At 38.9% G+C, this 25993-nt stretch overlaps 1 protein-coding gene and 1 pseudogene across 8 annotated transcripts in view; one reads left to right on the forward strand and one right to left on the reverse strand.

Moving 5' to 3' along the window:
- UTP18 (UTP18 small subunit processome component) overlaps window positions 1-25993 on the forward strand; it is an 88121-nt gene that overhangs the window by 55889 nt on the left and 6239 nt on the right. For 2 of the 8 annotated variants that reach the window (XR_013177613.1, XR_013177617.1), the window contains exons 15-16: window positions 2875-3000; window positions 7938-8082. The exons of 1 other annotated variant lie outside the window; for it this stretch is intronic. The gene's annotated coding sequence lies outside the window, so the exon portion shown is untranslated. Of the gene's footprint in view, window positions 1-2874; window positions 3001-5124; window positions 5243-7937; window positions 8083-21582; window positions 21846-25993 lie in introns of those variants that run through there. 5 more of the 8 variants (XR_013177614.1, XR_013177615.1, XR_013177616.1 and 2 more) reach the window with 5 other exon arrangements.
- LOC143686615 (NADH dehydrogenase [ubiquinone] 1 alpha subcomplex subunit 1 pseudogene) lies at window positions 2725-2962 on the reverse strand (annotated as a pseudogene).

Raw genomic sequence — 25993 nt, forward strand, 5'->3', positions numbered from 1 at the left:
AGTTTATTACTGGGCACGTAGTAGGAGAGCAGGTGGCCTCGTGACCCAAAATCTGTCTCCTCAAGTTTAGGGGGTTCAAGGTTTTTAAGAATTGTAGCACGGGTAAAGAGGAGGCCATTTTAGATAGCAAGTTTGAAACAGAAAAGGAGGCAGTGTTATCATTTCAATAGGAGAACATAAGACAGCTATCACTTCAATACTAAAGGTGTAAGCCAAAAGGAAGGGAGATAAGTTATCTTTCAATAGTAGAGTCTAACTGATACAATTTACAAATGTCTGGGGATGAAGCTAGTTAATGGCTGACTTCAAATTCTTCGTTTCTTTCCCTACAAGAAAATGACCAGATAAAAGAATAACTGCTCTTAGAGTCACAAAGGCACAAGATAAGGACTTTTACAATCATTTTAGATATCAGAGCAGCTAAATTATAGTTTAGGGATTTCAGATATTCCCCTCAGTCTACTCCAATATCCCAGAAAGCAAAAAGAAATACAGTGATTTAGTAATCAGAATCATCCCTTAAATCCTAATTTCTCAATTAGAATTCCTCCCTCTCATTTGATAATTATCTCTCAATCTTGAGGGTACTCGGGTGATGACTCTGCTTCAGAGCTGAAAAAGGGGCATTGTCATTAAGGGGCAGAGGAATGAAAAGAAGAAACCAGTTCTTGGAGAGTTTAGTATTTAGAACTTTTAGGTTTAGGTTTAGAGTTTAGGTTTTAGAACTTCTCTGGCATTGGAACGTTCCAGGGGTTTTAAGTCTCAAAAAACAAACTTAAATTAGTAAAATTTTGTAGATTCCAGAAATAATACTGGTCGGGGTTTGCCAAACTGTGGCAGTTTGTAACATTTGGCTGAACCTTGCATAATAGTAACCTCCACAATAACCTCTCGACTCGATTTGAAATCTCTTAGCCATTGAAACTCTGTTTCTTTTTCCCCCTTTTGATCAACTAATCCACGATACCAGGGCCAGGCTCATCTTTGGAATTTATGTCCCATAATGCCAGGGCCAGTTAAGTCCTGTGATGCCAGGGCCAGGCTTAAACCCCTGGAAATGATGTCCCAGGTAGGGGGGAAGCTCAGAGTTTGACCTAGAGAGAGACCACATTTGAGCAATAGCAGAGATGGAGGTAATGCTAAGGCACAAATCCTGAGTAGGTTCAGTTTGCTGTTACAGAACTAAGTATCATAAAGGCAAGTCTCAAAATTAAGGCCTTGTGCTTGGGGGAATGGTGAGAAAGGGGAAAAATTGAACTTCCCCAAGTGGAGAATTCTTGATGTTCTCACAAGCAGTGGGGACAACCAAAGCAGTAGGCTGAGACCCCAATCTTGGGGTTTGTTCATATGAAACTTAACCCCACAGAGGATAGGTCAAGCCTACTTAAAATTAGGGCTATGAGTCACCCCCGAGAGAACCTATTTTGTTGCTCAGATGTGGCCTCTCTCCAGCCAACACAACAAGCAAACTCACTGCCCTCCCCCTCTCTATGTGGTACATGACTCCCAGGGGTGTCGACCTTCCTGGCAATGTGGGACAGAAATCCTAGAATGAGCTAAGACTCAGCATCAAGGGATTGAGAAAACCTTCTTTACCGAAAGGGGGAAGAGTGAAATGAGACAAAATAAAGTATCAATGGCTGAGAGATTCCAAACATTTGAGAGGTTATGCTGAAGGTTATTCTTACATATTAAATAGATATCACCTTGTTAGTCAACATGTAATGGAGAGGCTGGCAGTAACTGCCTGAAAATGTACAGCTGTGTTGCAGTAGCCATGTGTCTTGAAGATGATTATATAACGATACGGCTTTCACAATGTGGCTATGTGATTGTGAAATCCCTGTTCTGATGCTCCTTTTATCTACCTTATCAACAGATGAGTAAAACATAAGGAATAAAAATAAATAATAGGGGAACAAATGTTAAAATTAGTTTAGATTGAAATGCTAGAGATCAATGAAAGGAAGGGGTAAGGAGTATGGTATGTATGAATTTTTTTCTGTTGTCTTTATTTCTTTTTCTCAATTGATGCAAATGTTCTAAGAAATGGTCATGATGAATATGCAACTATGTGATGGTATTGTGAATTGCTGATTATATATGTAGAACAAAATGGTCATATGTTAAGAATGTTAAATTAAAAAAAAATTAAATTAATAAAAAAAAGAAAACAAAAAGTTGAGGCCTTGGCCTGTTATATTGAGATCCTCTTTTGCCTAAGAAAATGTCAGAAATTCCCCAGGTGGGGAAGTTTAATAGCTTTATTTTTCCCAGTCTCTCTTCTCAAAGGACTTTGCAAACATTGCTCCACTTTCAGCCCAAAATACTCTGAAATGCATTATGGTATGACATTAACCTGTACAGAATATTAAGATTTCAGGTTCTATATCAAATAATTTAGGTTGTTTAAATTAACTAGCTAGACAGATTAAATTAGAAAGTGTGGTACAGAAAATTCAAATCTTATACAAAATAAACATTTTCCTTTTGTTTCACACTAATGTTAGCTTTAAAAATACAGACAGTATTATTTTTTTACCTTGTATATTGATTTATCTTCGTTTTAGTCAGATCAGTTTTCATCACATCTTTAATCAGTCTTACTTTTTTAGTTTTTTTTCCATTTTATTTTTATTAAGCACTGTATAATACACTGCATGCTACATAATACACCATGTTACAAACTTTCAGCAAGGTAGGTGATCATAACTGAGTTATTTTTCAACAATCAGTAAAATGCTTTCTTGAGTCAGTTTTCTTCAAGTCCTTTGATACGTAGTAATGATTCACCCTAGAGATAATGTCTGTCACTTTACATCAGACTCCACTGATGGGAATAATGGGCAACCCTCTTTTCCTTGCCCCCTTTAGGAAACTTGTGAACGTTTGCAGTGGCCTTTCCAGGTATAAGGAAACACACTCCCATAATTGTGCGTCCAGGAAGAATCTTGAATCACATTGCAATAGGGTTACCATCAACGCCTGTGCCACTAAAAGGTGACGCAGTTTTGGCTCCCTTCCTGGTAGTTTTTGTTTATTTTAGCAGTCAGTATGGACCCATGCTGACTTTCTGGAGTCAGCTGGAGAACCAAATCTTGAGTTTCAGGTGTGTGATACAGACACTTAAAGTTCAGAAAACTACTAGGCATATCAGAATTTAAAGATAACAGTTAAAGCTTAACAATTTAAGCTCTATAAGCATTTTTAAATGAAGCTACTTTCAGAAATAAAAACATTAGACGGTTGTTTTATTTTAACAAACCATAGTAGAGGTTTTGTTCTCCTACACTTTTTACACATTTAGAAGAGTTATGTTAATTAACAGATAGAAATATAATTTATATATTCATCCTGCCTCTCTTTTAAAGTCTTTTCTTGTTACAGATGGAGCTCTGACCTGTAGTTGACTATATGTACTTTTAGAGAAGTATTAAGGCAAAGCAGTGCAACTGACAATTTGTTTCTGTGAACTATAGCTTTTTAAAGAATAACTAAAACTGTGACTAACAATACCATACCACTGTTGAACATCATATAGATTAGTATCAGGATATGGTATGGACAGTGAGAACATTGTCAGATTTTAGGAATTTTATACAGTCTCTAAATATATGAATAATATTTTACCTATACACATTTGACCAGTAATAGGATAGAAAATCCCTTTTAACCACTATGATACTTCCCAGACACCTCCTATGCAATAGGTTAAACTGTTTTAGCATCTTACTTATACAAGGTGAAAGAACAAATTATTTGTAACAGTTTTTCCTTTAATAATGAGACATTTCATTTGAAATAAATGTTGATAGGCCAACATAAACATAAACAAGGCTATTCTTGAGTAAAATCTTCATTTTCTAGACCAAGTACTCGGATGATTAAGAAAAACTTAAAAAAAAAAAAAAACTTTTAGGAGCAGACTGACAATTCACATTATTTTAATGGGAAGAAAACTAAACTTAGTTTTGTATGAATATCCGGTTTGACACAATAACGTTCTTTTTTTAAATATGTGAGAAACAGGCTTATAAATCTTGATCAGCACTATGACAGAATTCCCTTTCATAAACTCTTTTTTGACAACTCTCTATATTCATTACAAGTTTAGAGTCAGCAATGGCTATAACAAACAAAATTTACTTCCTCCAACTGTTTACTACTTTCTGTATCCATTCAGGGCTTGTAGTCAACAGTGACTATAGGAAAACAAATCCATTTCGTTAAACTTTCTATCACCTTCCATATTTATTCCACCTATAGTTTTATTTATCTAAATTGCACACAATCAGAAGTAAATTCGATAATAAATTTACAAAGCTTTTTGAACCTGCATACCTTCTTCCAATAACAATATTTATGAAGGGGAGAAGTAAAGAAATACTACAAAATAATGGAAGAAGGAAGAAATTTATGCTTGGGTTTGGAACACAGCCAGGCATCTACTTTATACTCAGAACACACAAATACTTTACAGTATGCCTAAAATCTCAGTCCAATCCAGCACTATGTTCAAAGTTCAGAAGAACCCAAGTTTGAAAGAATCAGCTTTTCAGTATTTAAGGGTTTATTTCCAGGAAAAACTCACATTTTCCACAACATTATTCTGAGGTGCTAAATAATATCAGGAAAATGTTCAGAAAATCAAGTTATGGCTTCTAAAAAACACTAGATCAGAGTTCTGTTTATTTATTTAAATGCTACTTTCTTATTTAAAAGTCTTACAAATGTCATCTCTTCCATGAGGTGTTCTTAGGTCATTCTTGATCTATCTGCTTTTTTTTTTTTTTTTTTTTTTTTTTGGTATGCTGTATGGTGGGGGTGTCACATCTCATTCTTTTTCCATGTAAGTGTCCCATTATTGCTCCAGTTTTTGGATTTTTTTAGGTGGGGTGGGGTGGGGTGTGCTTGAGCCAGGAATTGAATTCAGGTTTCCTATGTGGCAGGTGAGAATTTTACCACCAAACTACTCTTGCACCCCCAACCTATCTGCTTTTTAAATTCTTCCAGCATTTTTATTCCTTATTATAACTGTCTTATACTGTACCCTGGTACGAGTAAATTCTAACTAGAATATTAACTCTTTGAAGTTAAGACTTATATCTTTTCTATTCATGACAGCATTTACTAACAACAATATACTGATTGACATTAAGAAAGCCACTACAAATTCAAATTCTTCCACATACTGAGGTAACAAATGGCCAAATAACCAAAAGCCAGATTCTTTGAAATCCAGGTAATCAAGGTTATAAAAAAATCCATTTATATTTTCTTCCTAAACTTAACATACTTCTTAAATAGAATATGTCTGACGTATTAGCATATTCTTATTTTATTATACTTTTTGTATGTGTTATTATTACCAGGTACATTGCTCAGTTCATGTAACCTAACCTTTCTAGTTTAGGAGAAATATTGAGAATATACTTACAATACTATCTTATTTTATTAGTGAGCTTGTACAAATTTAGGCAGAACATACCCAAATAGAATAAAATTGCATTTGCTCAATTCAAAATTTATCATAAAATCCTTTTGTTAGAGGTTGAAAAACATCTATGACCAAGACTGTTGGAAAAGGTCTCTGCTTTTTCCAGAGGCAGCTCTTAGTCAGATTTCTGCTGCCTTTAGGGAAACTCCAGGGGTTGTTTCCCTCCAATGTCCAGGTTTCTTCACAGCAATCACGAAACTAAGACTCTGAATCCTGCTGCTCAGAGAGCCCTTCCTTTTCTATTTCAGAAGTACCAGTTTATATATTTATATATAAAATGCTTAATTATTCCTAAGCAGTTTAAATAGAGCTCTTTAAATATTTTCTTAATAATTTGGTATTACCATCCAGAGGTATGAGAATATACATTGAACATGCAGATAGACACAAGTAGAAAGTTAGTTACATAAGAAACAAGAGGGACGACAACTAAAGGATTTAATATATATTATCTCATCCTATTTGTACCTTTTTTTGCCTTTTTTTTAAACTTTTTTTTATTGTATAGTATAACATACATACAAAGCAAAGAGATAAAAAAAACGGTAGTTTTCAAAACACTCTTCAACAAGTAGTTACAGGACAGATCCCAGAGTTTGTCATGGACTACCATGTGATCCTGTGATTTTTCCTCCTATCTTCTCCAGAATATTGGAGGCTAGAAGGCTTAAGTATGTATTTTTTATTTCTACCATTTTTGCAGAACAATTTTAACCATAATATCTTTACTTTTAACTGTAATGGTGTGTTTTCATTTTAAATCATTTGAGGCCAGATTATTTTACAGAAATAAAATATTATATACTCAGACCATCATTATATACTCAGATCTAAAATCTTTTCAATTTTCAGTCTAAAAGTTCCCCTTTTAAAGAATTTCCATAATCAGTAACCAGTTCGAAACATTTGAGCAATACAGATGCAGAAACATACCAATCAATAATTTTAAACAGACACAACGTTTATTATATTTAAGTAACATACCAATTAATAACTCGACCTGACAGACCAACTAACAAAACAGGCATTAAATGCTTAACCCACAGATTAATAATTAAAGAAGCATTAAACTTTTACTATACCTAGGTAACACAACAGGGCTACTTAATTTCGTTAGATACCAATTAATTGTTGAATTGCTTATTTTCTAGGAGTATACTCATCAGATAAATATAGGTCAGGAACTCAAACTCCATGCAGCGTGGTTCACAAAAAACAGAAAGTGTAGAGGCCAGAGCAAGGGAATCGTTCTGGAAACATGACCTAGGCCTAGGTCAAGGGAACTCAAAGTGCCTGTTTACTCCCTGATCCACTTTTTACCCTGGTGACCCACTCAGTCAGATGTCCGGACATGGAACTGGAGATGGTTTTTCTCTTTTAAGGCATTGAAAGTCTCTGGACTTTTTTTTCTCTATTTTAAGGCATTAAAAGTCTGTGGAGTGCCAGCAGAACAGAGAAACCCTGGCTACTGAGCCTCTGGACTAGATTCAGTCCAGTGGCTGCAAAAGGCTCAGTTACTTATGCTGGGACTCTAGGCATTCATCCTGGAGGGTCACCAAATTATTACCAGACAAAGGCCGTGGTTTCTTTTGCCTGATGCACTCAATAACCAATTCCTGAGACACCAAGGTTTCAAATAAAGAGTTTATTACTAGGCATGTGGTAGGAGAGCAGATGGCCTAGTGACTCAAAATCTGTCTTCCCTTTTTTATTATTTCTACAGCTGTTAGGGTTTACACCCATTGCTGGCAGTTGGCACAATGAATCATATTGGTTGATCTTTGTTTCTCTGTCCCTGAATTGCTGCATCTTCAGTTAGGAGTTGAGATGGAAGTACATAAGGAAGAATCAAGTTGTGTTTGAATTTCTTATCTTGAATCAGATAGTCTGGCTCAGTTCTACTGAAGTCAGATCTCTAATATTGTGCTCAGTTATAAGCATCAAAAATGTTAATTACTGAATGTGTTTTATCTAAAAAAAAGAATAGTCAGTAGAAAGCTTTCTTCAGATAGAGGTGTAGTTTGAATTCAAACCCTTTTATTTTGTATACGTTTCTTGACATACAAATGATTTATTCTGTATCTTGCTAGTTAATGGTTGGTTCTTAGTTTTGCTGCCCAGTATTGAAAGTAGACATGCTTCTGTTTCTGTGGCTTGATCTGTGACCTGACATAAGGTCGTGGTTTTGAGGTTGAGCTTCACAATTGACTTGTTAATGACAGTTGACTATTCGTCTTCCCTAAGTTCATCAGTGTTAGTACAGATTGTTGGAGAACATAAGCAGATAGATTTTTTTAAAGATAGAGGAATTTTGAGCAAAACTTCATTCAGATGGGGAAAGCAGCCTAGCTGTCCTGCCTCCCAGATTACATTGTCAAAGCATGTTGTTTGTTGATGAGGCAGCTCTTTAAATACGTAATTTCTCTTTTTTTCTCCTCAGATCCAGTTGACCCACAAAAGAAGTCCATTCTAATAGAACTTTTCAGAAACTTTTCCTGAATGTGATAATAAATGGTGGTTTATTGAGCCAGCTTTGTTAACAGAAATGTCTTAATAAACTCATGATGACTGTTGTTTGAAAATAAGTGTATTTATTTTGACATATGCATACAAACATGGATGCATTCATTTTAAGAGTAAACATGAGAGATTGGAAACACCTGTGTGTAGTCAAAAATAATATAGGCAGATATGCTTATACTTCACAGTTAACCCTGATTAGTATTTCCCCCGTTCCTAGGATAGATCTCTCCATGTTTCAGTTATCAGCCAAGCAAAGGCTCTAATGTGCTATGAAGGTCAGTGGAGTTTAGTGGTAAGATCTCATGGCATGAATTTTGAACTTCCAAGTCTTCTTAGAATGGTAATTGTGGAAACAAAAGGACTCTTCTGGGCTTAGTACCTCAAATGGTGGTCACTGTTACTTGGGGGACAGGAGCATATGGGGGACAGGAGTATACTTGTCCTGCTAATTTCTAGCCAATCCCCTTCTGAGAAATGTTCATTACAATAGCTTAAATATTTCATTTAATTTAGTTTCCAATACTGACCATTGATAGCATAATTCTTTTTTTAAATTTTTTTATTAAAAAATAAAACAACATACATAATCAGTAATTGACAATATCATCACTTAGTTGCATATTCATCATTTCTTAGAACATTTGCATTAAGTGAGAAACAGAAATAAGACAACAGAAAAAGAAATAAAATGAACACAGAAAAGAAAAAAAAAGATTGTACCTACCATACCCCTTACCCCTCACTTTCATTGATCACTAGCATTTCAAACTAAATTTATTTTAGCATTTGTTCCCCCTATAATTTATTTTTACTCCGTATGTTCTACTCCTTTGTTGTCAAGGTAGATAAAAAGAGCATCAGACACAAGGTTTTCACAATCACACAGTCACATTGTGACAGCTGTATCATTATTTGATCATCCTCAAGAAACATGGCTACTGGAACACAGCTCTACATTTTCAGGCAGTTCCCTCCAGCCTCTCCATTACATCTTGAATAACAAGATGATATCTACTTGATGCGTAAGAATAACCTCCAGAATAACCTTTCGACTCTGGAATCTCTCAGCCATTGACACTTTGTCTCATTTCCGTCTTTCCCCTTTTGGGCGAGAAGGTTTTCTCAATCCCTTGATGCTAAGTCTCAGCTCATTCTAGGGTTTTTCTCAGTCCCTGGATGCTGGGTCTCCGCTTATTCCAAGATCTCTGTCCCATGTTGCCAGGAAGGTCCACACCCCTGAGAGTCATGTCCCACGCAGAGAGGGGGAGGGTGGTGAGACTGCTCCTTGTTTTGGCTGGAGAAAGAAGCCACATCTGAGCAAGAAAAGAGGCTCTCTTGGGGGTGACTCTTAGGCCTAAATTTTAAGTAGACTTGACCTATCCTTTTTTGGGTTAAGTTTCATATGAACAAACCCCAAGACTGGGGGCTGAGCCTATAGCTTTGGTTGTCCACACTGCTTGTGAGAATATCAAGAATTCAACTTGGAGAAGTTGAATTTCTCCCCATTCTCAACACTCTCCAAAGGGGGCTTTGCAGATACTTTTCCACTTATTGATCAAATCACTCTGGGATTCATCAGGGCATCACTCTGGACAAACCAGCAAAATCTCATGTCCTACCTGAGATTCCAAGTACTTATGGCGTTCAATCAAACTATCTACATAAGTTACATTAGGAAATGCACTAGTCAAAATGTTAATTGTGTAACAAACATTTTTTGCTTTAGTCTCACACAGAAGGTGACATTTTAAAATATTAATTACCATCTATATTCAGTACCCTGCAATAATGACATTCCTTTGTTCTTCCTCTTGCAAAAACATTTTTAAAATTGTACCTTGTACATTTCACTATTATTATACACTCTAGGCATTCCTAGATTATACCATGTCAATTTTTAAAATCTTTCTTTCTGATTTCATTTATGTCCCCAGCCCTCCTCCCTCTGTCATTCTTACATGCAGCTTCAATCAGTGTTTTAAAATAACTGTATTACAGTTAGGTAGTATTGTGCTGTCCAATTCTGAGTTTTTGTATCCAGTCCTGTTGTACAGTCTATATCCCTTCAGCTCCAGTTACCCAATATCTGACCCTATTTCTGTCTCCTGATGGACTCTGTTACCAACGAAATATTCCAAGTTTATTCACTAGTGTCAGTTCATGTCAATGAGACCATACAGTATTTGTCCTTTAGTTTTTGGCTAGTCTCACTCAGCATAATTTCTCAAGGTCCATTCATGTTGTTACATACTTCATACGTTTATTCTGTCTTAAAGCTGCATAATATTCCATCATATGTATGTACCACAGTTTAGGCACTCATCTGTTGATGGATGTTTTGGCTGTTTCCATCTCCTTACAGTTGTAAATAATGCTGCTATAAACATTGGTGTGCAAATGTCCGTTTGTGTCTTTGCCCTTATGTCCTCTGAGTAGATACCTAGCAATGGTATTTCTGGGTCATATGGCAATTCTATATTCAGCTTTTTGAGGAACTGCCAAACTGCCTTCCATAGCGGTTGCACCATTTGACATTCCCACCAATAGTGAATAAGTGTGCCTCTTTCTCCACATCCTCCCAAGCACTTGTCATTTTCTGTTTTGTTGATAATGGCCATTCTGGTGGGTGTGAGATGATATCTCATTGTGGTTTTGATTTGCATTTCTCTAATGGCCAGGGACATTGAGCATCTCTTCATGTGCCTTTTGGCCAATTTGTATTTCCTCTTCTGAGAAGTGTCTGTCAAGACTTTTTCTCATTTTGTAATTGGATTGACTGTTTTTTGTTGTTGAGTTGAACAATCTCTTTATAAATTCTGGATACTAGACCTTTATCTGATATATCATTTCCAAATATTGTCTCCCATTGTGTAGGTTGTCTTTTTACTTTCTTTTTTTTTTTTTAATTTTTTTATTAATCAAAAAAAAGAAAAGAAATTAACACAACATTTAGAAATCATTCCATTCTACACATGCACTCAGTAATTCTTAGTATCATCACATAGATGTATGATCATCATTTCTTAGTACATTTGCATCGATTTAGGAAAAGAACTAGCAAAACAGCAGAAAAAGATATAGAATGTTAATATAGAGAAGAGAATTAAAATAATACTAATAAAAAATATATGTATATATAAAAAAAGGAAAAAGAAAAAAACAAAAACAAAAGATACAAACAAACAAACAACTATATTTCAGGTGCAGCTTCATTCAGTGTTCCAACATAGTTACATTACACTTAGGTATTATTGTGCTGTCCATTTTTGAGTTTTTGTATCTAGTCCTGTTGCACAGTCTGTATCCCTTCAGCTCCAATTACCCATTATCTTACCCTGTTTCTAACTCCTGCTGGTCTCTGTTACCAATGACATATTCCAAGCTGATTCTCGAATGTCGGTTCACATCAGTGGGACCATACAGTATTTGTCCTTTAGTTTTTGGCTAGACTCACTCAGCATAATGTTCTCTAGGTCCATCCATGTTATTACACGCTTCATAAGTTTATTCTGTCTTAAAGCTGCATAATATTCCATCGTAGGTATACGCCACAGTTTGTTTAGCCACTCGTCTGTTGATGGACATTTTGGCTGTTTCCATCTCTTTGCAATTGTAGATAATGCTGCTATAAACACTGGTGTGCAAACGTCCGTCTGTGTCTTTGCCCTTAAGTCCTTTGAGTAGATACCTAGCAGTGGTATTGCTGGGTCGTAATCCATTCTGCCAGTCTATGTCTTTTGATTGGGAAATTCAGTCCTTTAACTTTTAGTGTTATTACTGTTTGGATAATATTTTCCTCTACCATGTTGGCTTTTGTATTATATATATCATATCTGATTTTCCTTTTTTCTACACTTTACTCCATAAGTCTCTCTTCTGTCTTTTCGTATCTGACTCTAGTGCTCCCTTTAGTATTTCTTGCAGAGCTGGTCTCTTGGTCACAAATTCTCTCAGTGACTTTTTGTCTATAAATGTTTTAATTTCTCCTTCATTTTTGAAGGACAATTTTGCTGGATATAGAAGTCTTGGTTGGCAGTTTTTCTCTTTTAGTAATTTAAATATATCATCCCACTGTCTTCTAGCTTCCATGGTTTCTGCTGAGAAATCTACACATAGTCTTATTGGGTTTCCCTTGTATGTGACAGATTGTTTTTCTCTTGCTGCTTTCAAGATCCTCGCTGTCTCTTTGACCTCTGACGTTCTAACTAGTAAGTGTCTTGGAGAACGCCTATTTGGGTCTATTCTCTTTGGGGTGCGCTGCACTTCTTGGATCTGTAAATTTAGGTCTTTCATAAGAGTTGGGAAATTTTCAGTGATAATTTCTTCCATTAGTTTTTCTCCTCCTTTTCCCTTCTCTTCTCCTTCTGGGACACCCACAACACGTATATTTGTGCGCTTCATATTGTCATTCAGTTCCCTGATCCCCTGCTCAAGTTTTTCCATTCTTTTCCCTATAGTTTCTGTTTCTTTTTGGAATTCAGATGTTCCATCCTCCAGTTCACTAATTGTAGCTTCTGTCTCTTTAGATCTACCATTGTAGGTATCCATTGTTTTTTCCATTTTTTCTTCTTTGTCCTTCACTCCCATAAGTTCTGTGATTTGTTTTTTCAGATTTTCTATTTCTTCTTTTTGTTCAGCCCATGTCTTCTTCATGTCCTCCCTCAATTTATTGATTTGGTTTTTGAAGAGTTTTTCCATTTCTGTTCATATATTCTGCATTAGTTGTCTCAGCTCCTGTATCTCATTTGAACTATTGGTTTGTTCCTTTGACTGGGCCATATCTTCAATTTTCCGAGCGTCATCCATTATTTTCTGCTGGTGTCTGGGCATTTGATCAGATTTCCCTGGGTGTGGGACCCGGCTGGTTGAAAGGTTTTTCTGTGAAATCTCTGGGCTCTGTTTTTCTTTTCCTGCCCAGTAGGTGGCGCTCGTGGCGCTCGTCTGTTTGCGGGGTCCACCAGTAGAAGATGCTGTGGCTCCTTTAACTTGCCAATCTGAATCTCGCAGTCGGCCCGGGAAACCGCGCGTGGGGGGGGGGGTCGCTGGCCGCCGCGGCTTGGGGGAGTGCCGGTCCAAATTGCCCAGCTGGCCCGAGACGCCAAGCGTGGCAGGAGGGCCCCGCTATCCAACGTTCCCAGTCAGACCGGGGAGCCACGTGCGTGGAGGGGCCCCAGTCACCAGCCACCCCGGCCGGGAAAACGCGCGCCCCTCGGGTATCTCACCGCAGTGGATTCTCCTGCCCATTCAGCCGTTGCAGAATGGAGTACGCTGTCTTTTTCGTCTCTGTCGTGGCTCCGGGAGCTGTTTCATATTGTTTCTGTTTCTTTAGTTGCTTTTCTGGAGGAGGAACTAAGACCCGCACATCTTACTAAGCCGCCATCTTCTCCGGAAGTCCCTCTCTTTTTACTTTCTTGATGAAGTTCTTTGATGCACAAAAGTGTTTAATTTTGAGACGTTCCCATTTATTTCTTTCTTCAGTGCTCTTGCTTTAGGTGTAAGGTCTATAAAACTGCCTCTAGTTATAAGATTTATAAGATATCTCCGTACATTTTCCTCTGGTTTATGGTCCTAGACCTCATGTTTAGATCTTTGATCTATTTTGAGTTAACTTTTGTATCGGGTGTGAGATACAGGTCCTCTTTCATTCTTTTGCGTATGGATATCCAGTTCTCTAGGCACCATTTATTGAAGAGACTGTTCTGTCCCAGGTGAGTTGGCTTGACTGTCCATTTGATCTCATCTATGGATCAAATGTCCATAGATGAGAGGGTCTATATCTGTGCACTCTATTCAATTCCATTGGTCAATATGCCTATCTTTATGCCAGTACCATGCTGTTTTGACCACTGTGGCTTCATAATATGCCTTAAAGTCAGACAGCGTGAGACCTCCAGCTTCGTTTGTTTTCCTCAAGATACTTTTAGCAATTCAGGGCACCCTGCCCTTCCAGATAAATTTGCTTATTGGTTTTTCTATTTCTGAGAAGTAAGTTGTTGGGATTTTGATTGGTATTGCGTTGAATCTGTAAATCAGTTTAGGTAGAATTGACATCTTAACTATATTTAGTCTTCCAATCCATGAACACGGTATTCCCTTCCATCTATTTAGGTCTTCTGTGATTTCTTTTAACAATTTCTTGTAGTTTTCGTTGTATAGATCTTTTGTCTCTTTAGTTAAATTTATTCCTAAGTATTTTACTCTTTTAGTTGCAATTGTAAATGGAATTCGTTTCTTGATTTCCCCCTCAGATTGTTCATTACTAGCGTATAGAAACACTACAGATTTTTGAATGTTGATCTTGTAACCTGCCACTTTGCTGTACTCGTTTATTAGCTCTAGTAGTTTTGCTGTGGATTTTTCCCGGTTTTCAACATATGGTATCATACCATCTTCAAACAGTGATAGTTTTACTTCTTCCTTTCCAATTTAGATGCCTTGTATTTCTTTTTCTTGTGTAATTGCTCTGGTTAGAACTTCCAACACAATGTTGAATAACAGTGGTGATAATGGACATCCTTGTCTTGTTCCTGATCTTAGGGAGAAAGTTTTCTGTTTTTCCCCATTGAGCACTATATTAGCTGTGGGTTTTTCATATATTCCCTCTATCATTTTAAGGAAGGTCCCTTGTATTCCTATCTTTTGAAGTGTTTTCAACAGGAAAGGATGTTGAATCTTGTCAAATGCCTTCTCTGCATCAATTGAGATGATCATGTGATTTTTCTGCTTTGATTTGTTGATATGGTGTATTACATTAATTGATTTTCTTATGTTGAACCATCCTTGCATACCAGGGATGAATCCTACTTGGTCACAATGTATAATTCTTCTAATGTGTTGCTGGATTCGATTTGCTAGAATTTTGTTGAGAATTTTTGCATCTATATTCATTAGAGAGATTGGTCTGTAGTATCTTTTTTTGTAATATCTTTGCCTGGTTTTGGTATGAAGGTGATGTTGGCTTCATAGAATGAATTAGGTAGCTTTTCCTCCACTCCAATTTTTTTGAAGAGTTTGAGCAGGGTTGGTACTAATTCTTTCTGGAATGTTTGGTAGAATTCACATGTGAAGCCGTCTGGTCCTGGATTTTTCTTTTTAGGGAGCTTTTTAATGACTGATTCAATTTCTTTACTTGTGATTGGTTTGTTGAGGTCATCTATTTCTTCTTGAGTCAAAGTTGGTTGTTCATGCCTTTCTAGGATATTGCCGATTTCATCTATATTGTTGTATTTATTAGCGTAAAGTTGTTCATAGTATTTTGTTATGACCTCCTTTATTTCTGTGGGGTCAGTGGTTATGTCTCCTCTTCCATTTCTGATCTTATTTATTTGCATATCCTCTCTTCTTCTTTTTGTCGATCTTGCTAAGGGCCCATCAATCTTACTGATTTTCTCATAGAACCAGCTTCTGGTTTTATTGATTTTCTCTATTGTTTTCATGTTTTCAATTTCATTTATTTCTGCTCTAATCTTTGTTATTTCTTTCCTTTTGCTTGCTTTGGGGTTAGTTTGCTGTTTTTTCTCCATTTCTTCCAAATGGACAGTTAATTCCTGAATTTTTGCCCTTTCTTTTTTGATACAAACTATTTAGGGCAATAAATTTCCCTCTTTGCACTGCCTTTGCCGCATCCCATAGGTTTTGATATGTTGTGTTTTCATTTTCATTTGCCTCGAGATATTTACTTATTTCTCTTGTAATTTCGTCCTTGACCCACTGGTTGTTTAAGAGTGTGTTGTTGAGCCTCCACATATTTGTGAATTTTCTCTCACTCTGCCTATTACTGATTTCCAACTTCATTCCTTTATGATCTGAGAAAGTGTTTTGTATGATTTCAATCTTTTAAATTTGTTGAGACTTGCTTTGCGACCCAGCATATGGTCTATCTTTGAGAATGATCCATGAGCACTTGAGAAAAAGGTGTATCCTGCTGTTGTGGGGTGTAATGTCTTATAAATGTCTGTTAAGTCTAGCTCATTTATTATAATATTCAAATTCTCTGTTTCTTTATTGATCCTCTGTCTAGATGTTCTGTCCATTGATGAGAGTGGGGAATTGAAGTCTCCAACTATTATGGTAGATGTGTCCATTTCCTTGTTCAGTGTTTGCAGCATTTGCCTCACGTATTTTGGGGCATTCTGGTTCAGTGCATAAATATTTATGATTGTTATGTCTTCATGTTGAATTCTTCCTTTTATTAGTAGATAGTATCCTTCTTTGTCTCTTTTAACTGTTTTACATTTGATGTCTAATTTGTTGGATATTAGTATAGCTACTCCTGCTCTTTTATGGTTGTTATTTGCATGGAATATCTTTTCCCAACCTTTCACTTTCAACCTATGTTTATCTTTGGGTCTAAGATGTGTTTCCTGTAGACAGCATATAGAAGGATCCTATTTTTTAAATCCATTCTGCCAGTCTATATCTTTTGATTTGGGAGTTCAATCCATTAACATTTAGTGTTATTACTGTATGGGTAGTACTTTCTTCTACCGTTTTGCCTTTTGAATTTTATATGTCTTATCTAATTTTCCTTCTTTCTACACTCTTCGCCACACCTCTCTTTTCTGTCTTTTTGTATCTGTCTCTAGTGCTCCCTTTAGTATTTCTTGCAGAGCTGGTCTCTTGGTTACAAATTCTCTCATTGATTTTTTTTGTCTGAAAATGTTTTACTTTCTCCCTCATTTTTGAAGGACAATTTTGCTGGGTATAGTATTCTTGATTGTCAGTTTTTCTCTTTTAGTAATTTAAATATATCATCCCACTGTCTTCTCGCCTCCACGGTTTCTGCTGAGAAATCTACACATAGTCTTATTGGGTTTCCGTTGTATGTGATGGATTGCTCTTCTCTTGCTGCCTTCAAGATCCTCTCTTTCTCTTTGACCTCTGACATTCTGACTAGTAAGTGTCTTGGAGAACATCTGTTTGGATGTATTCTCTTTGGGGTGCACTGCACTTCTTGGATCTGTAATTTTAGGTCTTTCATAAGAGTTGGGAAATTTTCAGTGATAATTTCTTCCATTAGTTTTTCTCCTCCTTTTCCCTTCTCTTCTCCTTCTGGGACCCCCACAACACGTATATTTGTGCGCTTCATATTATCATTCAGTTCCCTGAATCCCTGTTCATATTTTTCCATTCTTTTCCCTATAGTTTCTGTTTCTTTTTGGATTTCAGGTGTTCCATCCTCCAGTTCACTAATCCTAACCTCTGTCTGTTGAAATCTACTATTGTAGGTTTCCATTGTTTTTTTCATCTCTTCTGCTGTACCTTTCATTCCCATAAGTTCTGTGATTTGTTTTTTCAGACTTTCCATTCCTTCTTTTTGTTCATTCCTTGCCTTCTTCATATCCTCCCTCAATTCATTGATTTTGTTTTGATGAGGTTTTCCATGTGTGTTCGTATATTCTGAATTAATTGTTTCAGTTTCTGTATCTCATTTGACTTATTGGTTTGTTCCTTTGACTCGGCCATATCTTCAATTTTCCTGGTGTGATTTGTTATTTTTTGCTGGCGTCTAGACATTTAATTACCTTAATTAGTTTATTCTAGAGATTGCTTTCACTTATCTTACCTAGGGTTTTCTTGCTAGATGAGTTTGTTGTCTATCTCTTCTTTGACTTTCACCTTGGCTTTTTCTGGACCTCTAGCTTAGGTTTTGTTTAACAGGATAATTTTTCAGTTCTTGTTTTCTTGTTTCTTGCCCTGCTTGTAAGGTGACTCCCCCCCCACCCCCACCCTTAGGAGGGTCTGCATAGGTAATATAGACTCCAGCCAGGTTTTCCCCGACTAAACTGACCTCCTATCAGGGGCAAGAAGTCACCTGCATCAGTCTTCCCTGATGGTGAGACCCAGCAGGTCAAAAGACTTTCTGTGAAGTCTCTGGGCCCTGTTTTTCTTATCCTCCCCAGTATGTTGCGCTGTTTGCCTGCGGGTCCACCACCAAAAGATGTTGTATACCTTTAAGTTTGGAAGGCTCTCCCTGCTGGGGGCGTGGTGGAGACAGAGGAGAGGTTGTAGGCTAGTTTTAATGGCTTCAAATTGCTGAGCCCTGGGTTCTGAATTCCTTGAGAGAGGGATTCCACCTGCGTTGGGCTTCACCCCTCCCCTGCGGAAGCACAGGTGGGAGACAGCCCTGAAAGCAGTCCATTTCTGCCTATGACTGGGGCAGTTGCAGCCAGAGTTGTCCCACTGCTGAATCCAGAGGCAGCCAAGCCTCCATAGAGAGAGCCACAAAAACCTCCATTTGTCCCATTTCCTCTTTTTTGGTTAGCCCAATAAGCGACCTCCACCTTTACCAGGTTCACTTGATTGGGAGCCTATTTTTAGTAGTCAGAATTTGTTAATTAATGCCACAATTGGTGTTTGGTAGGACTCAGCCCCTGCTACTGTTAGAGTGTCTTTCCTTTCCCTCTGTTAAGCCACCTGTGGGGGAGGGGCGCCGGGTGCTGGCCGCTGCAGCTTGGGGAACTCGTGGTTCTGGGGAGACTTGCAGCTGATCCAGCTGGTCCAGACTGGGGTATGCTGTGTGTCCGGTCACTGTCGTGGCTCCAGGAGCTGTTCTGTACTGTTTCTGCTTATTTAGTAGTTGTTCTGGAGGATGAACTAAAACACGCACCTTGCTAAGCCGCCATCTTGGCCCCCTCCTTTCAGTAGTAATTTCCTTTTATGGGTAAGAAAGTAAATGTAAGTTCTGAGAGGCTGAACATCCAAATTCTAAACCCATCATATTCTATTGATCAGTGGTCCTCAAAGTAAGTAGAATTTACACAAGCATTTTTTTTTATAGTGCCCCTGATGTGGATGCCCAACCTACCTCCACACCAAACTCTACACATTCAAAACTAAACACATCTCAATACCCTTCCCTCCTCACTGTTTACGCACACTTCTCTTTTTGTATTCTTTATAATGGTAACAGTACCTTCATTCACATAGTACTTTGTCAGGTGCGTGAGACTTACTTTAACTCCTCGTTCTTCTCTAGTCTACCCCTACCACAAAGATCATTACTGACCAAGGAATTTTATCTCTTAATTTTTTTTTCCCCAAAAGAAATCCTTTTTTTTCTGTCTTACTGCGACATTCCCACCTCTTCAGCTCTCACCTGTTAATCCTTTAACTGGTCTCAAATTAATCCTTCACACTTTTCAATCAGACAGAGGTGAGTTTTTTTTTTAAGCATTTATTAAGGAAAATTTAAAACATTATATGAAATAAGAGAGACAGGCATAATAAGTGCCTGTGTATGCATCACCCATCTCCAGCAATTATCAGCTGCTGGAAAATCTTTAAATCCCCACCCACATACTCTGTCTTGAAGTAAAGCCAAGATGTATCTTTTCATCTGTAAATATTTGAGTATGTACAGTGATGTGTTTTAAAAACATAAATTTCAACATGGTGCTCTTGATTAAAACCCATCAACAGCAAATCTCTCCTAAACTCCCTTTAATTTCCTCATCTATGCAAAAGATGTGAAAACAGAACCTGCCTTGTTATTTGGCTCAGAACAGCACCTGGCCCATAACAGGCTCTCAGTGAATGTTAGCTACTATCATAATCATAACCACGATGATGCCCAGGCTCCTTTTGCTTGGACAGTATTCTGGCCTCTTCCCATCTGTCCAGCTTTCTCACTTACTCTGTGCTCTCCAGAAATCTTGAGCTACTTGTAATTTCCCTGAATAATCCAAGCTGTTTTTCTTCTCTGTGCCTTTTGCTCTTGTTTCTTCCTTGCGTTTTCTCCTTTTTTGTCTTTCCAACATGGCTCATCTAATGTGACTTCTTTGATTTCTTTCTCTCTATAATTTTTTCTTTTGGCATGGGCGGGCACTGGGAATTGAACCTGAGTCTGCAGCATGGCAGGCGAGAACTCTGCCTGCTGGGCCATTGTGGCGAACCCGTGAGCCATCGTGGCTTGCTCTCTCTTATAATTTTTGTCCTAATTGGTAAACTGAACACACTATTAGAATCACCTACAACTCTTTTGCATTTGTTTGCTTATTTATATAGTCTTTCCATAGAAGATTGGAAGTGGCTTTCCAAAACAGGAGAGAAAATATAGATGAATCAGGGCCTAGGAAAATGAAGAAAAGACAAAAAATTAGAACACAAATGTGTAGACCATGCATAGTTACTAAAGAACTGTAATGTTTTTTTGTCCATTTTTGGCCTAACAATACTCAAATATATAATTTTTGTAAAAAATGTACTTCAAGAAGTACAAGACCTCCTTGCCCTTCCTACTCAAGGGAACCTCTGTTAATAGTTTGATGCATGTCTTGCTAGTACTTTTTTTTTTGTCATTTGTAAATACATGTATTGAATCTATTATGTGTTCAGATGCAGGGAATAAAAGCTGTCAGTGACTTTAATCATAAGGGTATTTATTCTTTATTTAAAGGTTCTAGAGGTGGCTGGTCTTCAGAATCCATTCAGTGGCTCATTGTCACATCTCAGTTGTTGTCTCTTTGATTCTCCTTACCTGTGTCTAGGCCACAAGATGGCTGTGGCTCTTCCAAATTCGACATCATCACATAACATGGGAACATTCTTTCCTGGTGGAACTTTTCCCTTTTTTTATCAAAGGAGAATATTTTTCCTAGAAGTCTCTCTTCAGACTTTCCCTTATGTTTCCTTGGCAGATCAGAGTTACAGGTCCACCTCCTGAAATATCACTGCCAAGGAGGACAATCACGTTTCATCCAAGGGGCTGGGAGGGGTGCCTGCTGCCTGTGGCTTGAGAAAACTCAGGCATTTAGTTTGCTAAGATGAAGGGGAAGTAGGGAATAACCACTGGGTAGAAAATCAACAGGACTTGCCACAGATATGCAGGTGTTTTTTTTTTTTTTTTAACATTAATGGTCCAAGTTGTAGTCTCCAACTTAACTATTTTCACATCTTCCAATGTACATAATGGATTTACCTCATTCTTTGTAACTATTGAATGGTAGTGCATTAATGGGATATACCATAACTAGAGGACTCTCAACCATTTGGGTGGTTTCCTGTTTTTCACTATTGTGTTTAACTTTCTTATACAGGCCTCTTTGTCCACATAATTTCTCAGAAGTGGAATTGCTGGGTAGGCACACTTAAATAATTGACAAAAATTTGATTAAAAGATAGGATTAAAATTGCTCTTCGAAAGGCTATGATCATTACATTTCCGTGAACAGTGAATGAGAGTATCTCTTTCCCCTCTTTCTCGTTGATAGCTAAGTAGTGATCAAATTCACACTATGTATTATTGTTCATAACTAACAAATGAAAAATGATGCCTATTATTATTTTAGTTTGAGCTGTGATTTTGGTCCCTTCTACTGAAAAATGAGCAACCAAAATTATATAATTCACACTGCCCATAAGAGAAATTTATATTAGCTCCTCAGGGAAAGCAAAGTCCTTCCCTTTCACCTCTCGCAACACATTCTGGGCATGTATTTGTTAATATATTTCTCCCCTGCTAGTATTGTATTCATGTTTTTAGCCCCAGCATCTTCTTCAATACTCATTCCATATATTAGAGATACAACTTATGAGCAGAAAATAATCTACTTTGATTACAGGGAGAACATACAAGAGATAACATCTAAGGGCACATTTCCTGAATCCCAAATCAAGACTTGGTCAAAGGATTTTCACGCCACTTTCAGATGTGAGGAGCCATCTTGGATGAAGAAAATGAATGTAGAAATGAGGAAGTTTCTAAGACATTTTGATGGTTTATTCAGACAGTAGGTCAGAATATTTGAAATTGGAATTCTTTTGGGCTTAAGAGGGACTGTTGAGGCAAAGGAAAGATGAGCTGTAGGTAGCTGGAGGCTGAACTCAAATTAGTAAATTTTAAAATAAATGTTGAGTTGAAAATAACCTGTGAAACTGAAACATCCAGTAGGTGGCAAGTGGATTTTCTCATTGACTGCTAACCAGTGGTAAAATTACTTCATGGTAGGCTCTCCCTCTCCTTCAGAAAGCATATATGGGCTTGGCAGAGTGAAATGAAATCAGATTCCCTTGAAGTTCTAGGACGTGATAGGCTATTCCTTTATGTGCTGCTGTTTCCCCCCAAATTCTTGTTTCCTCAAATGCAATGTCTTTCTCCTGTTGCGCTCTCAATTTTCAGATCAGCTGTCTGTCTATCCATCCAATGAATATTAATTGAGCATCTGTGTATATCAAGGACTATGTTGTTCATGCTAGATTCCTAGCACCTGTGATGCATGCAGGGACAGTCACACATAAACAGGTCATTACAATTTCAGCAAGTGTAAAAAAGGGAAAGGGCAGAGTGCTTTGGGAACATAGAGCAGGGAAACTGGATTGGTCTGGAAGATCCCGAAGAAGCAATGTTCAAGCTGAGTTCAGGGGGTTAATAGGAGTTAGCCAGTGGAAGGAGGAGTGTTTCATCCCAGAGCATACCCCACCCCCCACTCCCATCTTAAACCATTTCCCCCCAAGGCCAGCCCCTTCACGGTGTTGTATGGAATTCCCTATCCCAGAGTGAGAACTCCCACCTGTGCATTTTCTGACTGCTTTTTATTTGGAACACTGGATCCTCCCTGAAGCCCTTGGGTCTCCAAGAGCTCTCACTCCCCTTTGCTGGCTCTGGGGAGCCACCTCCCTATCTCAGTTTATTGAGAAAGAATACTGCAGTAACTCTTCTTAGATCATGCTGTAATATGACTTTGAAAGGGCATGGAGTAATCCTTTAGTCTTATGTCCGAGTTTTGAGTAGTTTTTTTTTATCATAACTATGCTATATATTTTTTCTTGTTTTCAAGCACACCTTAACCACTTTAATATATGTGAAAAGAGAATAAAATTGGGGGTAACACCACATTTGTAATAGATATATGCATACACACACATAAACACACATACATAAGCATGCTGTGTACACATATATATGTAACCATGAAGTTAGTGAAAAGTTTAGGAGGCGAAAGGGTGAGAAAGAAGAAAGGTAGACCAGGAAATTTAAAGGGGGGGAGGGTATTTCTGCGCTCCCGGGCAGAACTCACCAAACCCAAGATGGAGGGAGGTGAGTGCACACGCGGGCTTCGCTGCAGGCAGCTTTTAAGGATGGAGGTCAGGTGACGTCTAGAAGGGGCAGTTCATTAGTTCTGGAAGTCAGGTTGGGAGGGGTGACACAGCCTCTGCAGCTCCAGTTACAGTGCCCTTCCCCGTTCCCCCGACCTAACATTCCAGCCTTTTTGTGATAATAGGGTGCCAAGACCTTTCTGGCTAATTCCTGCTGTAATGGGGTGGTGTGGTGTTATAGGCCAGAACCGTCATGGCCAAGGGAGTGGGGAGGATGGCTGTAGGAATCTGGTGAGGAAGGCAGGTGATGATAATGATGCAGGAGCATTTGGTTGACTGCTATCCAGGATAATTCCTTCATGCATCCCTGAAGGAAGTTGAGGAGGCAGGGAGCTAGGAGAAAAAAGAGACAGATTAGGATAACTAGTCCTAGTAGCGGGAGGAGCCATGTCACCAGAAGAGAAGAAAACCAATTTAAGGCAGAGTTGGTTCCTTGCTTTCTGTGGTAGAGTTCCTCCTTTAGTTTAAGGTTTGGATATTTTGTTCCACCAGACATAATAGCAGCATTCCTCTTGAAGGAATATACATGGTCCTCCTTTTTCAGCTATTAGCAGGTCTACGGCCTGTCGATTTTGAAGAGTTACCTGAGCTAGAAGGTAAGTTGACATTGTAGAGAGGAAAGGGATTCTGATGTCGATTCCAGGGCTACCTGTAGTTGAGTCTCAAAGTTTTGAGGGGTTAAAATACCATGTCCCAGCACCCCTCCCGCTGTGGCTGAGGCTGTGACTGAGCCAGTTAGGCTGATGCCTACTAGGATAGGAAGAAAGGCAGCCTTTTTTGAGTGAGGAGAGGGCAGTAGCCAAGTTAGTTCGGACTCCCCATAGAGGGTTAATTGAGGAACAATAGTTACCAGGAAGCATGGTCCTGGGGCAGTGGAGTTAAGGCACTTGGTAAGAGTTTCATTATACCAGAAATATTGTCCTCTAGGGGCATGGGTGGTGGTGTGGATAGTGATGTTAGTTTGGCACTTGCTATGAAGTTTTGTTTGAGGGTTTTTTATCCAGTGTAGTGAGGCTCCTAATTTGGCAAGAAGATCTAGCCCCATTAGTGGGCTAGAGCAAGAAGGCATTACTAAGAAAGAATGTGTAATGGGGTACCATTCTATTAAGCATGTAAGCAGTCCATTAGTTAAGGGGTGTGAAGGACAGCCATCTATGCCCATAACTGTGACCTGGGAAGGAAGGAGTTGACCTGAGTTAGAGGGGAGGACAGAAAAGGTAGCCCCTGTGTCCACTAAAAAGGAGGTGGACTTACCTGCTACCTTGATTGTTACCCTGGCTCAATGAGGGTGATTGGGGTTGCTGAGGCCGGGCATCAGTCGTCGGTGGCCAGGCCCAGGACTGCTAGCGGTGGGTTAGGAGTTGGAAGGATGGCCCCTCCACGGCAGGTGCTGAGGGGCAGTTACTTTTCCAATGTCCCTTTGTACCACAGAGAGGGCATGGCCCCTTGGGTGGTCAAAGATTGGGGCACTGGCGGGACCAGTGTCCTTCAAGGCCACATTTGAAGCACTTTACTGGTGATGGATTAGTCATAGCCGGCTTTTTCTCCGTTGAAGTGAGCTGCAGAGCTGCAATCAAGGATTGAGTTTGTAAATTTGCCTTTCAGTGGTCCCGGGATTCCTTTTCTGCCCTCTCTAGTTCATCATGAGTATTAAAAATTCTAAAGGCCGTGTTTACCAGGACACAGATAGGGGCCTGAGGACCGTCCTCAATTTTTCTAAGTTTATGCCTGATATCTGGAGCCAATTGGGATATAAAGTGTATGGCTAAAACAGTTTTACCAACCTCTGAGTTGTGGTCTAGGCGGGTATATTGGGAGAGGGCTTCTGTGAGCCAGTGTAGAAAAGTGGCTGGGTTTTCATCAGGACCCTGGGTAATTTCCCTTAGTTTATGGAAGTTTACTACTTTATGTGAAGCTTTCTGCATGCCTACTATGAGGCATGTAAGCATTTTGTCCCTTCTAGTCTGCCTGTTCCTGCCCGCTGGAGTGTCAACCTGATATTTCCACTCTGACTCTTGGTCTGGCACGGCCTCGGCCCCTACCGGCATGGTGTGGTCGGTTATATGCAGCCAGTTATCATGAGCCCTGGCTGCATTGAAAATGTGGTCCATTTAATCTGTCGTTAGGGAAGAAGAGCAGATTACATGAATGTTATGCCAGGTTAAATCATAGGCATTAACTAGATATTGAAATTCCTTAGTATAGGCGGTTGGGTCACTGGAGAATGGACCTAGCCGTTTCTCAATATTAGAGAGGTCAGCTAGGGAGAAAGGGGTATGTACTCGAACTAACCCCTCAGGTCCCGCAACTTTCCATAGTGGACAGTAAAGAGTTCTTTGAGCAGGTATGAGCCCTTATAGGTGAGGAGGGCAAGGCTGTTGAGGACAGTGGGGGACTGGATGGAGATGGAAGGGGATGATAAGATGGCGGCTGGAATGCTGCTAGAGTGGGGGGAGGAATAGGGGGGTAAGATGATGGCTGGAGTGCCACCAGTGGAGAAGGAAGAGAAAGGCAAGATGGCGGCAGGAGTGCCGCCGGCGCTGAAGGGGAGAGAGGAGGGCAAGATGACGGCTGGGACGTCACCGGAACAGAAGGTGGAAGAGAAGGAGAAGATGGCAACTGAGATGTCACCGAAGCAGAAATGAGAAGGGAAACTCATTTCTGAGTTGGTGACTGGAGTGCCACTGGAGGGAGGGGAGGGTAGAGCGAGGCAGAGGAGGATACAAAGGGAGGGGCAGGAGAGCAGAAAGAAAAAAAGCTTGGACATAAGGAATTTTGGCCCATTTGTTGTTCCTCTGGCAAAAGTTGCGGTGGTTCATAAAGATATTAAAATTGAAAGTCCCATCCTTAGGCCAATGAGAGAGGACCTATTGCCCA

The sequence above is a fragment of the Tamandua tetradactyla genome, chromosome 6, assembly GCF_023851605.1.
Source record: "Tamandua tetradactyla isolate mTamTet1 chromosome 6, mTamTet1.pri, whole genome shotgun sequence".
Classification (NCBI taxonomy): Eukaryota; Metazoa; Chordata; class Mammalia; order Pilosa; family Myrmecophagidae; genus Tamandua; species Tamandua tetradactyla.